The sequence below is a fragment of the Chroicocephalus ridibundus genome, chromosome 9 (genome assembly GCF_963924245.1).
Source record: "Chroicocephalus ridibundus chromosome 9, bChrRid1.1, whole genome shotgun sequence".
Lineage (NCBI taxonomy): Eukaryota > Metazoa > Chordata > Aves > Charadriiformes > Laridae > Chroicocephalus > Chroicocephalus ridibundus.
Genome location: NC_086292.1, coordinates 43,125,329 through 43,141,095, shown reverse-complemented (window position 1 = coordinate 43,141,095; position 15,767 = coordinate 43,125,329). Strand labels below are relative to the sequence as shown.

Genomic DNA, 15,767 nt, shown 5'->3' with positions numbered 1-15,767 from the left:
GCGGTATCATGGCAAAGCCGTGTCAGGTCACACCTACTTTATCACCGTGGCTGGTGGAAGGCTGCTCTTCCTGGCTTTTGTAAAGGGGATAATTTTCAGATGGCCACGTGTCCAATTTTACTATGCAAAACTGAGCATTTATGCCCATTGTCAATACCGAGCTAGTGAACAAGTGGAGAAATGGAAGATAGGAAAAAAGTGTACCTGGTGGTGTATGTGAAAACCGCTACTCCTTTCAACAGCAGGTGCTGTAATACAAAAAAAAAGGTGCTGACCGACACAGTCCGAAATTATAAAACCCTTCTGGGGACACACAGATCTACGATGCTGTTTATAAAGGACCCTTCATCTATCCCGAAGTGACAACGCTACAGAGGCGCTGCTGCAAAAGGTGTGTTTAATCCTGCCTTTTGACTGCTCGCTAGCACTGATCCTGCTTTCTGCATGCTGCTTGATAAGAACTGGGCTGCAACTGCCCCGTTTAGCCATGGCAGGCAGCGAGCAAAGCCCTGGGCCACCGCTTTGTGCCCTTTCTCCTCCACCACGGTCTGCAGAGGAAAGGGCTTGTGGTCCTGTCACCGCAAGAAAAGATAATGTGGAAGAAAACAGGTCACTTCTTGGTACACAGAGGAGACAAGCCTTTCCACAAACTTTATAGCCCTTTAATACGGGTATTTGAAGTGATTCTGGGCTTGCACAGAAGTGTTGGAGATAGAGATAGGTTTTAACGTGTCTGAAAGGGGGAAAAGGAGCTCGATGAGAGAACTCCTGCGTACCACGGACACTCCACCTATGGATCTCCTCACCTGCCCCTGGAGACGGGCACTGAAAGCCCACGCCTTTGCACGGGGGAGCTTGTTTTCATTTCACTGTTCTCACAACTTTTTCCATGGGTGATTATGAGACCTGAAAACCCCTTCAGACCAAGCAACTCCACTTCCAAACGTCCCAGATGTTCTTGACCTACCACTTCCAGAAAAAAATTCCTACTGAGGACTTTTTAAAAAAGTATTTGTTTCAATACCGTGACCAAAAATACCTAACCTCCCCCCACGTCAAACCTGTGCTTCATAACCTGCCAAAGGCAAAAGAGGCAGCATTACCATTTCTAGCCCCGGCATTAGAGTACTCCTCCAGGAGACCACATTTCAATTCCTTCCCTCGCCAGAGGAGCGTACCTGCATCTCCAACTTCACATGTGAATATTCCCAAATCGGAACCAAGCCACAGATTCTCAAACTTCTCCCAACTCATACTCTGGCTCAGGATCTGAATTTTAAAGCTCAGGAAGCAAATTGGGGAAAAAAAAAAAAAAAAGAAGCAGCAGCAGTCAGAAAAATCACATTTGTTGCATACTAAAAATCTACCCCTTTCACTAACGAGTGCTTCTCTCTCAACACAGAGGTTCTCAGGCACATCCACATAAGAGGCTTGAGCGAGCTTAGCTCTCCGGAATATGTGTCACGCCAGACCCAAATCACAGCGTCGTGATGTCACGGCCAACAGCAGCTCAACTCCCAAGACTTGCCTTTTTTGCACCAAAATAGCAGTTAAGCCTGAACAGGAAGTTCTGAAATATTCATAAGGGTGGAATTAGAGGTTAACACTTAATCCTCATTACTCACTATTGGTATTTAGGCAGCATACTGTCTGGCTCGTGAATAATCCAGAGGCAGAAGGCAAAAGAAGTTAATAGATGTGAACAAGGTACTGTCATTTCAGAAAAGTGACTCTGCGCTGCCTATTGGCGCCGTGTAATCTTTGTGGGCAGAGGGGCCGCAAATTCCTCTCCCTTTACCTGTCTTTGTAAGAAAACGTAGAGCTGGCATGAATAAAGAAGAGTGCAGACAGTTCATATTCTGCTTCCAGCTACCTGGAGCTGTATTTACAGTGTACGAGTTGCACTGAAACTTCCCTGCTTACTTAAGGGGAGTTTGGTGGGGGTTCTCCATGACCACACCACCACGTCCACCCAACGGCAGCAACAAATGCTGCTGGAAGACTTGAGCCACAGACAAATATTCCCTTCCAAGTGCAGCCGTGCCCCCTTTTTGCTTTTCATTATTTCTTTTGCAAGCAGAAAGGGCAGGCCAGCTGGCCGAGCCATTGATGCAAAGGTATTCCACCTCATTCAAGTCAAGAGGAACCAGATTAGCAAAGACTTGTTTATACTGCTCATGGTCACCTGGCTCATTTTGGTTTAGGGAGGGATGAGATGTGCAACTCTGCCTGCTGGGATCAAGAGTCAGCATCTCCTAAACATCATCTACAGGAATAAACCGCAGCTGACACAGCAGAGGCTAGAAAAGGTCACATCTCAATGGCCTCAGTTTAGTAATAACACTCATTTCAGGGACTGCACATTCCACAGCCCTTCATCTCAAAGTATTTTGCAAAAAAAAAAAAAAAAAGTCAAAATATTGCCTTTCTTCCCTCTGAAGACAGAACAAACCGAGCCCAATACACCTGCCTCGCTTCCCACTGCTAGCGAGAGGCAGAGGAGACGATACACATGAAGCTTCCTGGGCTCTCCCCAGCACTCCATCACCAAACACCTTATCCCACACACTTTGTGCCAGGTACCACGTTAGTGTCCTTTTCAGCTGCGCTGCATCTCCCCTTTGCTTCTGCTACAAGGACAGGAAAGCAGCAGCCAAGCTGAGGATCCGTCTGTCCCCATCCCACAGACTCCCCGACCCTCCGGCCATGCTCACTTCTCTCTCTCCTGGATGAAAGCTCCTGTGTCATCCCGCTGTCACGACCAAGGCATCTCACTTCCACTCAACACACTAAAGCCCTTCAAGAATGGAGGCTGCTGCATTCTGATAAAGCCAGCAAGCACCAGCATTTTGAGTAGAAGCTTTGAGTTTGCCATCTAAGGCGTCAGCCAGCCAGGCTGTCAGCTGGCCGAGCGGTGATGGAGAGAGGGGGCATCCACAGAGACTCTGCACCAATAAAAAAAAGGCCTAGAAAATGGACTGCCAACTAATTAAGCACTTCAAAGCGCTGCAGGGAAAGCATTCTTCCTTCTTACTCTTAGCAGTATAAAGATTCGTGTTTCAGTGGTGTCACTGGATGAGGACGTGTTGGGTACCACCAGGTACTTCAGAGGTTCTGCAAGTCGTCTCAACGATGGGGTGACAAGGGCATGAGGTTTGGGCTATTGCCACCGCAGACAGGGCTGTGACAAAGCTGTGACTACAGCACAGTCACTCCGGCTGGCGGCCAGCCTGCCAGCACTTGTATCCCTGCACTTGCGGCCTGCAAAGGGTCACAAAACTGATCTCCAAAGCAAAATAAATGGTAAAACCTCTCAACTTGTGAGGTTCTCACATGGATCAGGCAAGTGTGAAAGCAGCGCGGCTACCTGCCACGTTGCAGAGCGGTCTCTGCCCTGAAATGACAAGTGGTGTAGGTCAGTGCTCAGGTGTCTCCATCTGGTTGTGAAATGCTTTACAGAAGCGGGAGAGCGGGCAAGGCGACAGCCCCCTAGCTTGCGCAGAGCATGCCGCAAGGCAGCAGAGCAAGAAGCAAAGGAGATTCACTCATCAACACGCAAGAGCGTCAAGCTGCCAGAGCCTGTCCTTCCCACCACTGCATTCTGCCCGGTGGAGACACAGATGTGTAACCACAGAATCCAGCAGGATTTCTACCTCTGACATTCAAAAAAAAAAAAAAAAAAGAGCAAAAAGCCTGCTGCTTACTCACAGCTCCTTTGAGCCGTCCCTGGCGTGTGGGCAGCGCAAGCTGATGGCAGATTGCGAACGGTAGTCACCGCTGCCATCTTCAGAATTGCCATTTGCAACTGATTAATTAATGCTGCTTGGGTACAGACTGTAATGTTAATTAAGCTAAGGGGGAATTTTAGAAAGTAATACTGATGAGTGCTACAAGGCGCTGGAAGGGGCTGAACGTGGCTGTCTTTCTCCTCCAGAAACAGCGAAAACAAACAAACAAGTAAAGTATAGACCTGAACAAAACGGGTCCTAGTACATTTTTAAACAGATCGCATTTGGTTAATTTCAAATAAACGCTATGTAATTTAATTTCCAGGGCTAGAGGCAAGAATAATACAGCCCTGCTGTGTTGTCTTCATCTGTCTTCTAATAAACTGATTACAGCCCAACACGTTAAAGCCCTGTGCACCATTATCTATTATTCAGGTCCCTAAAAGATGTTAATTAACCCGCATGTTCTCAGAAGCTCCATTGTAACACATACAATGGGGAGCCACATGGCACAGTCAAAGCACGTGTTGCTTACTCGTTTTGACTTAATTACACGGGCATGACGCCAAGGTGGTTCTGGAGGAAAAGAAAAATACAGTATTGCAGAGACAATGTCCAGATGCACACATCAGTTTACAGTTCATTATATTACCAGGAAAAAAAAAATAAATCCATCGTTCTCTGTTCTTACATGACAAAAAAATTCTGGCTTAGTCAGAACTAGATTATGTCACACAAATCTGATACTAAAGAAGACAGGTTTGGGTTCAAAAAGCAGAACTCAAAGAGTTGATCCCAACATGCAGGAAAATCTGGAAAACAAGTGCTTTTTAGGTTGAAATGCAAACTACAAACCAAAGAAATTGCACAAGAAGGTGAAGGGGGTTTTGACTCTGCTCCTGGTCCCTCCTCAGCCATTGAGAAAGGAGAGGGAAGACTAAGACTAAGAAACCTCTTGGTCATCTCCTGCAGGCACAGCAAGTGCATGCCCCGTGCAGATGAAGAGACCGGAGAATGTGCATTACCCAGACCTCCACCAAGCATATACAAAATAAAATCCTTCAGAGATTCAGCACAAAATAAAATCTTTCACATCTCAAAGTTAAGCACGCTTAGTGATGACAAAAAGCTCCTCTAAGACTACAGCGTTATCTCTCCCCAGATTGCAAGGAATGGGAGTTATGATAACTGTAAGAATTATGTTACTATTTGAACATGATAAAATAACATGTGTTCAACCAAAACCACTGAGCTGTTTCTGCTGAAAATTATATTTCTTCTTAAAATCTAATCCTGAGGTAGACACTTTGCATAGAAAATTTGGGGTCAGGTTTTGAAAGGTGGCAAAGTTGTAGGCACGAAAACCGACGCAGCAGAAAGGGACGCGATCCGCTGGTAACGCTGCTTGCCCCATCTCCAACGCTGCAGGGGCCAGATCTAACAAGACGTCAGGTAGACCATCCAACCCCTGTAAAGCCTGAAGTACTTGAATGGTGTCTTTTAAACCCAGACATCAAACACAGAGGTAAAGCCAACGCAAACTGGGAAGGTTTCTGAACTGCTGGTGACTGGTTTCCCAGTGTGGGGTCTCTGGTTTACGCGGTGGGCAGCTTGTGCTGCACTGATGAGAAAGCATGGTGCCGAGCATCCACGTACCGCATGGGTTAAAACACATTACCTGTGAAACTGAGATAATGAATATCAATATTAATCGCTCACAGGTGTTAACCACTCATTTGGAGCCAGTCCGATCATTACCAGAGATAAGTAAACATCATCCCTACAACAGATCAAACAGGATGAAAGCCAGCACTTTGGACACCATGTTAACTCACCTCGCTCTTTTGCAAACCTCTCCCTTTTTCTTTTGGTTTTTTTTTTTTTTTTTACAACATTTTCAGAAGAAAAAAAAGCCCAAACACCCTTTTCCTACAAGATCACGGGCAGGTGAGGTTGCAAGAGGAGCGGAGTAATCCCTGGTAGGAACTGGTCCTCCCACTGGGACGGCACCCACAGTAACGCAGCGGGGCTGGGCTGGGAGCACACCATGCTCTCGGTTAAAGGAGTCACCAAACGCAGCCGACAGCAAATGATCTCAAACCGCTCTCCTGCAGCCAGGCACCTGGCTGATAAGGGCAGGACTTTGCTCCGGGGCAGGAACCGGCTCCATTCCCCAGGGCCTTCATGTTCCGTTTCTCCGCCATAAACCTAAGCCAAGTCCATAAATCTGCTAACATAAACTGCTGGTGGGAGTTATGCAAACACGACATGTGCAACTGGAGCTTTGGAGAGAGCCTACCTTTTTGTTCATCTCCTAGCGCCGCTGGCATTATTATTCTTTTAAAAAGCTGTTTAAGAGCTGCTAGACCTGCCAAGCGTGCATTTCAGCCCGCACAACCAACAGCCTTTGGGAGCATATTATTTTGTGGGTTATATTTTACGGCCAGACAAGACCTTCGTGATGGGGTTTCAGACGTCCCTGGTGTCAGGATTTTGTACTTAAATGCAGAAGGACAATTTGTTCCTTGTTCTCAGAAAGAAGGAACTTGAGGATGTGACAAAATTTCTATTAGAATTTAATGTTAAATAAAAAAAATCTGAAAGGGTTACTTAACTCAAGTTGTCCTTAAGCCCCTGTGTGTTGTAGGGAACCAAGTTATTCCATGTATATTTATCACCGAGCTCATCTCTTTCCTGACACACATGGAAATTTGGAGAGGAAAAAGGCAGTTTGAGGTTCCCTTCCATTTATCCTGCTGAATCAAAGATTTCTCTTTACCCATACAGCTCCTGCTTTCCCTAATACAACTGCCAAGCTCTCCCTGTGCCTCCTCTGAAGCCTCAGTAGTGCAGCCTTAACAGATGGAGCACAGCACCGGAGTGATCATGGCTTTGACCCCTCTTTAAAAAAAAAAAAAAGGAAAAAAAGAATCAGAATAACTGGGTAGTTCCTTAAATATCTTGGTAGTTGCTTAAATATCTCCTCAGCAACATAGAAAGTACCCATCTGAGGTTTCTTCTGCTGGCAGAACTGCAAACGCCGCGCAGGTCCCCTGATGGCAAGGGAACGCTCCTAGCCAGGCACCAGCATCACCAGGATTTTATTGTGTCTTCTGTCGACCCTTCTGCACATCCAGCCAGCAATTTCGACCGCTGACAACGGCAGTATTTTTATGATCAACCAATATCAATGCAGATGTCGTTAATATGCCTTTGTATATCAGTGTAAGTAATAGTGCGGTGTTAATTGAATGCCTCAGTGTTCATTTCACCACACATTAACACTGCTGAAAGTTAGATCATTCCGTTCCCGGGGAACATTTTACCGTATACCATAAACTACCTCAACAAAGAAAAAAAAGCAAAGACAAAAAGCAAATCAGAAGATCAGAAGGCTGAACGCTCCTAGCAGCTTCTCCCCTTTTGGAAGGCTGTTATTTAATCAGCTTTTATTTCCATTATTTATCATGTGGAAGCAACTGTGCTGTTTCAGTTGCTGTAGCTTAAAATATAATAAAATATGGTTGTGACACAACAATACCTGGATCCTCCAGCCAAACCCTGCATTTCAGTGTCAGGATGTACAAAATATTAATCATCTGATGCAGCTGCTGCCGCCTTTGTGAACAGAGCATATATTTCACTGCACCCTGGCACATCTCTCCTCCTGAGGGCTTTTATTAAAAAGAGCCTGTGAGTTACTGAACTGGAAGGTTTGCAAGCCAGAAATTTGACCTAATATCTAGGTTCATAATGCTCTTGGAAAATATTTAAATCAATGAGCAGACCCAGACCCTTAAATCACAGCAAAATAACTCCCGACACACCATTATACAACAAATCTTTTATAAGAAGAGGCGGCTGATAAAGCTTAACTCCTGGCATCGTTATTTGCAATGTTTTGTAACCAAGGCGGCCAGGTTCCTACTTACGGACTAGGTCAACAGAGTCAGAAAACATTTGGGCTGGCAAACCCCTTCTTAGCCTTCATCTTTTGGGTTCTGCAATGCTTTCATTAAGGGGAACATTAGCAGAAGGCAACTGCGCAGCAATAACACGTGCTTTGCTTGGAGGGGAACGCCAAAGGGAAAACTCCTCCCCTGAAGATGCCGACCATGCAGCCGGGCTGCTGAGACCAGGGCAAGGCTCTGCTCTCACCTTGGCCCTGGCACAGCAGTAGGAGCTCCAGCTCCTTAAAGCTCCCCAACTTTCAGATCAAGCTCATCTGTTCAGCCCAGACTTTAAGAAAAAGGAATACAGCAACACAAAGGAGGATAAGAACATTTCTTTCGGCTGCAGTGTCAGTCCTGATGAGAACTGGGTCATTAAAGAACAGCTATTTCAGCCATTATATCTAATTACAAAAAGGAATCAGTCTCTAAAAATAAAGCTTCAAGTGCCTGAACTATATTAAAGGCAGATAATTAACAATCAAATAGAAGAGGCCATCTTCCCCGTCACGTTGAGTCCGGGTCTCCCACTGAGACCTATCATTCAAGTGTATCGCTAACATGGCTGCCCCATGCAAAGGACAACAGCCACAGCTCCAGACTGATGATACCACTATACAGTAACCTCTTTCTCGGAGCTTTTGAAAACAAAGAACATTAGGAAGAAGTTCTTTACAATGAGGGTGGTGAGACACTGGCACAGGTTGCCCAGAGAGGTGGAGGAGGCCCCACCCCTTGAGACACTCAAGGCCAGCCTTGATGAGGCTCTGAGCAACCTGACCTAGTTGAAGATGTCCCTCCTGACTGCAGGGGGGTTGGACTAGGTGACCTTTAAAGGTCCCTTCCAACCCAACACATTCTATGATTCTATGAACATCACAGCACTTCTGCAACTTTTGCTGTCGAAGGAAACTTGTCTGCATTGAACGTACAGATACAACTGACCCACAAATTGGCCAAATATCTGTTATCTCTCTCCAGCTCAGATGCATCCCTCCTGTTTACACACATAAGTGATGCATCTAATCTATACATAGCCCATCCTCCAAGGACTGAGAAACATGCTCAAAGGCAATTCAGTCCACCACCTGAGACACACACCATCCTCTGGCAACGCCCTCTTCTTTCCACAAGCTCCAGAGTCAGCCTTCCATCCCTGAAAAAAGTGCTAGACATTGAGACCATCCCTCCAGATGAAGATGTCTCAAGACCACCCTTCATCCCAACTTCAGTGGGGACCACCAAGCCAAGCTTCCTGGTGGGAGTTGGGAGCAAAACGCCTTTGGAACAAGGTGGGAAACAGGGCGCAGGATTGCACAGGCAGCAATGGGCAGAGCCTCAAAGCTTGTTTGATGTACGTAAACATGCCAAAGACCAGACATATCTTTGAAGCACTTGGAATTGCAAAGCCGGAGTGGAGTCTCACAAAAATAATCGTGTTCATGGTACATCTTGTTCTTCCTATTTCTGAATGTGATGGGAACACTGCGAGAACAGCCTCTGCCACCGCAGAGCAGCATATTGTATTCCCAGGCCGTGCAGCAACAGAAAAGCAAAAGTGAATGGTGCAAAAAAAGCATATCACGTTGGCATTATCACCCGCAAAAAGACTATGTTTAAAAAAAAAAAAAAAAAAAAAAGTCCAAATTGCCTAATATGCCATTTGAAATTTTTTCACACCCATTTCATCGTCAGAGCACTTCTCTCGAAGACAATTTCACAGAGAGGACCTAAAAGCTAAATCAGATTTGAGAAATTCATCCACGCTGGAGTGAATACCCTCCCTCTCCTCCTCTTCTCCACAGAGCGTGGATGCAATTTATCTGTGCAAACCCCCAAGAAAGGGCAGGGAGGACAGGAGGGAAAGACCCAGCCCAGCTACAACGAAGGAGGGGCATCAAACACATCAAGAGCAAACCAGCATCCAGCCACTGATGGGGCAGTTTTTGCCCAAACCTGAGGGTGTGCAAAGTTAAAAGCTGTGTCTACTGCCTGCTTCCCCGCTCCTTCCCCCAGAAAAGCTCTCCTAGACTACTATCCTTTGTTCATTAAAAAAAGAGTACAGCTGTTAAAAAAAAGACAGAGTTGATAGCACCTTTGGGGGATTCATGTAAGGCCAAAGGGATCATTACGAATGTACACCAGGCAGCCTGCACAAACACCGAGAAACTCATCTAGTGATTTCTACATCACCCCAGAGCATCTGTTTGAGCTACGGCATTTCTTTTAGATGAACATCTAGGCCTGGACTGAGAGATCTCCTGTGATGGAGAATTGTTCAGCAAATTGTTTCAATGGTTAATTGACCTCAGGATAAAAAAATGCATCCCTTATTTCCTATCTGAACGTGCCCAACTTCAGCTTCCAACCACTAGACCTTGTTTGGCTATCTCCTGCTCAGCCAAAACACCTACTGCTAGTGGATATTTGTCTTGTTAAAATCAGCTGTTGGGTGCTTGTATGTCACAGTAATAGATGATGTAGAATATGAGATTAAAAAAGGCAGGAGACAGGACAGCACAGACATGTGCGCACCTACCGAGCTGGAATACCCAGATGGAAAAGCCAGCATTTGCCAGCCCTCCCTGCCCTTGTCCCAAGCACTGGCCTGGCATGCAGCACCAGGGGAGCAATGCCAGCAATTGGCTTCAACATAAACAATGCTCCAGCTCAACACAAGCTCTTTTATGGGCCTTAATAGCACTTCATAATATCTATTAAGGAACTTTGGGAGCCTTTGTGCTGCTGCTTTCAACTTGCCTCTCCTGAGGGAGCCCAGGATCCTCACCTCTGAGGCTGGGAGATGTGAATGCTCTGAAGCCTGGCTAAGTTGTTATGCCATTTATTTAACCAATGTTATGCCACTGGTTACAGGGCTAAAAGAAGCATCCGCGTTCCGTGTAGGCATTGCCCTCTCTCGGGTAGGGACAGACTGAGGCAGGGCAAACTAGCCCACAGCATCAGTTCAGCAGAGCTTTCTACTGTGCTCTGCCCATTGCTTACTGGTGACATGAGACAAGTTGCTTCAGCTCTGTGCCTCAGTTTCCCTCACTCTTAAACCAAGGTGAAGATCTAGTGATGAACTACATAATACGCGAGTATTACCACCAGTAAAGTGAGGAAAAGGCAGGGTACTTGAGTCCAACATTTGCTCCTTCAACATGATCAAAATTATGCATGGAAGAATGGCCAAAGTTCCCTTGAATGCCACCATCCTGGTCTCCCTCTTCACCCACTTCTTTCCCAGCCACACTCTGCTCTTCCACTTCTCAGGACCAGGCTGTTACCTGGGCATTTAAGAGCGTTTGGATGAAAGACCCAGGCAACGAGCAGACTTGATGGGGAACAGACACTCGTAGTCCAGCAAGCTGCTCAAGATGACCAAGCCTGGGGTCGGGGTGTGAGCATACTGAGATGCGCTCTCAGGAAAGATGGCAAGGATGAATCAGGTAGATACCTAAAGCGAGAAGAACCAGTTGCAGAAACCCCTCAAGCAGAAATGTCCAGTCAGATCATACAGTTTGTGACAGCAGCTTTTTCAGCCTGTTGTTTAGGTTCGGTTTGAACCATCCTATTCCTCTTTTAGAGGATAACGATCTCCTTTCCCACTTTTAGCCAAACTCCTTTCATTCTTCTCCACCTCCTTCTCTCACACAACTCTTACACACACTGTTCACCTGCCTGTACATCACACCCCTCTCTGCTCTGTGGTTGTCAAGCCTATTCAGATCCCAACTCTACAAAGATGCTCATTACGTCACACCTGCAAAGACTTTGTTAGCCAGACTTTCAAAAGCTTACAAGTGGGATTAAATAGCATCTAGTAGATAGTTAGTTGCAGGAATCAGCAAGTTTTTCACACAGGGCCATTCAGGGTAATTAGTAATCACATTCATTGCAGATGCAACCTTTTTTGACCCAGTTCTCAATAGGCAACATCTGCCTGCCTGCAAAAACACGCATCATTGTGCTACGACTCTTGTATATGTATAAAAAGGAGCTATGAGTTACAAAAAGCCCCCCTTTTCCTCAGAAATCTTTCTACAGATTGGATGGTTTTGCCACTCTCTTGCACTGCCTTCCTTCCCTTGCCAACAGCTGAGGAACTTACATCACTTGCCACTGCACCTCTTTGTGGCCACGGGCTGCTCCGTGCTTCACTGCTTACCGAAAACTTGACCTTATAGTCTGTGGGACGCTCTCTCCTGGGCCTAAGCAGCAGAAGCGTCAAGGGTGTTGCTGGGGCTGAAAGCTCTTGAGAGGAGGAAGAAGCAGGGGAGGGTTGTGTAGCATCCCATCTTTTCTATTACTCTCCAAACATCTCCCAGCTCCAGCCAAGCTGGTCTGTCTATTTAACTACCTGCTAATCCAAATTCGCTCACTGCTCACAGGTAAGCTGCCTCCTCTGAGAGTGGTACTAAGGGATGCTGAAAGAAAGATGAAACTAATAGAGACCCATTTTGTCCCTGGTTAAGCCAGTGCAATTACCACAAAGTTCATGTTCCATAATAGGCAACAAGCTCTTAACAAAGTGATGTTGTACAGAAGCTCCTGCAGATCACAGCTGGGAGCACGGCTGAGAGCTAGGAAGCACTCCTGGTTAAAAATAGGACAGTACATGGAAGAGGTAGGATTTGTAACTTCTAAAAATAGTCTCCCCTAAAAGGACGCTTTTTACCTTGCTCACACGTCCGCGTGCATCTGGCCTCTTGGCTAGTACCACCAGCCGTATCAGGATTTTTGCCTGATCCTAACTCACAAATTAAAAAAAAATAAATTAGTATTTACCATGATGACTCATTCTGAGAACTACATTCACAAATGCTCCCTTCCCCCAACCAGGAGACACATTCCAGGCCCGTGTGAGCAAGAAAACACAGTGGCGGTCTCCAAATAACACGGGCGCTGCTTATTTAACAATTTTGGCAAGCCTCTGTTTCCTGATTCAGTGTTTCAGATTTGCAGCAACAGAAGTGAGAGATTACAGAGCGGGTTCGCGTGGAGGCTGAGAGAAATGTAGGTCGACCGAGCTGAATTTCGTATGAAGTGTAGGAGCGCAGTGTTGTCACACCATAATGGTCCCCAGCTGTTACGCCACCAAAATACACAGCTAACATTTACAATACATGCATATAGTGCTTAAAAGCATGTACAAAGCTGGCTCGGTCTGACAGGTGGTCTACAGGGCAGAGTCACTAACGCAGGACTGAGTATTTATAGAAGGCAGAGAGAGCGATCACTTGGTGACACTGTTTACACGGGTCTGTTCCTGCTGTTTGTACCTCAATGAAATCATATTGGGACGAGGAGGATTAAATGGAATGATTCTCCAAATTCCTGCCGCCTTCTATTGCTCTGCCAGCATCTCTGCTATACTCGTTGTTAACGCATAGCATCAAAGTGGTTATTCCACAGGGACAAGGAAAGCCCAAACTACAGTGCTGGGCAGGGAGAAGGGGGAGGCGATGTGACCCAGGGGATGCAGCCCAGGGATAGCAATGGAGCCGCTGATCCCATCCCCACCACTGGCTATGGTGCATCCCTGTGCCTTTTTATGCTCTAATTTCCTGATTTCCAAAGTCAGATTTCTCTGCCAAGATCTTTAAGATCCGCGCATGTTCAAGAGCTAGACTGGTTTCTGTTAAAACACCAGTAACAAAGCCTCAGGGCCAATAAAGAGCCAGGGACCACAGACCAAAATGCCTAAGTTAGTGGAATTCCTCTAGTTTTTCATTTGTCCATAATAACCAACAAGCCACGACGCTGGCAGGTTGCCACAGGACTCTGACAGCAGCTGGTAAAAATTACGGGTTCAGTTTTTCCCTTGATTTGGGCATAATGAGGGAAGAGCACTGAATGTCTCCATCTATTTTTAAGCCAACGCAGTAAGCAGCACCATCTGACAAAAGCGCTGGGCGTTACAGATTTTCAAAAGGAAAAGATGCCTCAGTTTGGACTGTCCAAAGGATAACGCCTTTCTCTCGGTGGGCTCCACAGCCCTGACTGGAAGACCGGTGCGATTCCACAAAACACGAGGTAGAAAGGCCAAAGTCAAGCTAACCAGAATTGGATGTCTTTCAAACCGTGTGTCTAAAGACTCGTTTCATAGGTGTCAAAGGACTTTTTAAGTCAAAGGACTTAGCCTTTGGCAGAATAGGAAGGAAAGAGAAATATAGCATTTCTTTCTCTTCTACATCCTGGGCTGGCTATATTTATAATGCCACGCAAATCTTTGACAGGTTGGTTCAAATGTCACAGTAGCAATACCTGAAAAAGCCTCAATTTTCACAACAGACTCCTTCAAGCGATGTGCAATGATAAACTGTGTACAGTATGACAGAGTTGCCGTGTAACCAGCACCCGAGGTTTGCACTCCAGGTAGACAAGCGATGCATTCGCACCATTTCTACCACCCACGTGGGCTCTAGGAGGCAGCTCAGGAAAAGTTCACTTGGTACAACTTGCCTCAGGGCTTTTCCTTTCAGCTTTAACATTTTACAGGGCAGAATGGCCTGTGAGCAATTTGGGACACATCCAGTCACAACCGACTGCAGGTAAATGGACTCTCCTTATATTGCAGAATTGCACTTCCCAGCATTTATGCTGCAACAGATCCTTATATCAGCTAATCTTTGCTTGCTTTGTGGAGGCAATAGCTTCATCCATGCCTTCATCCAATCACCCCGTGTCCCAAGACCCCAATCACTTGTGCTTAAATACCATCTCTCAGAAAGGTGCTTAGTCTTGACTTGAAGATTTCAAGAGATGGAGAAGTTTGTCCGCAGGTTAATCATAGAGCACTGGAAGGAAACGCGTTGCGGAAGCTGACATTACATAGCAGGAAAACTGCTCACCTGGCAGACCAGTTTTTAGCTTTTGACAACTTTGTTTGGAATCTGAAAGGTTATTCCGCAACAACAAGAGGTGAAGGCCTGAGGAAGACATCTGCAACCGAGCCTGCTCATGGCATTATGCAGGAAAGAAGCAGAGCCATCAACTTGACACCACTGTGGGTGGGGAAACTTAGCAATTCCTCCATCCTATGTAATAAACTGAAAGAATCAGAGGGAATTTGAGGTGGCCGAAGGAAAGAATTGCTTGTTCCTGAGATACAGGTGTAATTGCGGCTCCATGTTTCTATTTCCAGGTGGAAAAAACAGTGAGCATGTTGTGCTGTACCTGTAGGCAGAAACACCTATTGCATCTCATCAGATCCACCACTAACACAGAACTGACCACGAGGCGCTGATCTCTGGTAGAGTGTAAAAAGCAACAAGAAGGTTTCTGTATTTTGTTTTCTTTGCTTATAGCAACAGGCTAGTGTTTGGCAAGCAGCTCTGGTGCCACGTAAATCCACGGCCTCCCTATATATGCAAAGGCACCGAAAGCGAGGAATTTATTAAAGGATATAGTGACACTCCTTTGATGCATCAAAAGCTACGTTGTCTGCTCTGTGAACAACTGAGTCATAAACCACAAAGAAAACTCTTCTGAAGTTTATTTCTTCTCTAATTTGCATCTTGTTTTCTTGCTCTTCTTTTGTAACTTGTGCTTTGAAAGCACATTTCCCTGCCAGCAGCAAAGCAGAGCCCGGGAGGTGAGAAACCTCCCTCCCACCATTGCAAGGATTCCTCTCTCCCTGCCTACATGTCTTCTAACACTGGGCTGACCCAACCCACCTGCGAGGGCTCTGGAGAGACCTCCTCTCCCGATGTTCCACTCCAACACTTGGAAAAAAGATGTGCTTCATCAGAAAGAAAAAACACATAGAATCATAGAATGGTTCGGGTTGGAAGGGACCTTAAAGATCATCTAGTTCCAACCCCCCTGCCCTGGGCAGGGACACCTCCCACCAGACCAGGCTGCTCCAAGCCCCATCCAGCCTGGCCTTGAACACCTCCAGGGATGGGGCAGCCACAGCTTCTCTGGGCAACCTGTGCCAGTGCCTCACCACCCTCACAGTAAAGAGCCTCGTAGGGTTCTGTGACTGCGGCCTCCTAGGACGTGGTTTAAAACATATTTATTGTTTTGTGAAGGGATTTTTAATACAACAGCATCTCATGCTGCCAAATTCCAGGGGGAAAAATTG

General features: G+C 46.1%; 1 protein-coding gene across 1 annotated transcript in view; it reads right to left on the bottom strand.

The window, feature by feature from the left end:
- SLCO3A1 (solute carrier organic anion transporter family member 3A1) overlaps nt 1-15,767 on the bottom strand; it is a 148,914-nt gene that overhangs the window by 54,290 nt on the left and 78,857 nt on the right. The window lies entirely within an intron of this gene.